General features: G+C 39.2%; 1 protein-coding gene across 1 annotated transcript in view; it reads left to right on the top strand.

The window, feature by feature from the left end:
* LOC119592917 overlaps positions 1 to 398 on the top strand; it is a gene marked incomplete at both ends in the record, with an annotated part of 8,782 nt that overhangs the window by 890 nt on the left and 7,494 nt on the right.

Genomic DNA, 398 nt, shown 5'->3' with positions numbered 1-398 from the left:
TTTTTGAGGTTAAAAAGGTAGGTGACAAAGAAAAACCAAGTCCTTTAAAAGTCAGAAGTGCAAGTCATCAAATTGCGAACGAAGGGTTTGGGTGCGTCGCTAAAACTTTTTATTGTTTAACCATTTCGGCTAGGATTTTCATTTGAATGTAACTATGAGGTATAAGATTTTACAATTGGGTGTCCTGTTCATTGTAAAATAAAGGGGTTTTTTTGGGGATTAATCTGAAAGTGTATGGGAGGGATAAACGGTTGAAAAACAGCACTAGATGGCAACAAAGGCACAACCCACTGTGGCCTTGTCCAAATTTTTTATCGCTGTGAAAGAGTTTCCCCCTGTATAAAATCCTGTTTAAGGGCAACGCAAGCACGGACGTAACCTCCCTTTATTCTCAACCC

This window comes from Penaeus monodon, chromosome 31 (genome assembly GCF_015228065.2).
Source record: "Penaeus monodon isolate SGIC_2016 chromosome 31, NSTDA_Pmon_1, whole genome shotgun sequence".
Classification (NCBI taxonomy): domain Eukaryota; kingdom Metazoa; phylum Arthropoda; class Malacostraca; order Decapoda; family Penaeidae; genus Penaeus; species Penaeus monodon.
Note: the sequence above shows the minus strand (reverse complement) of the source record. Positions and strands in the feature narration are given on the sequence as shown.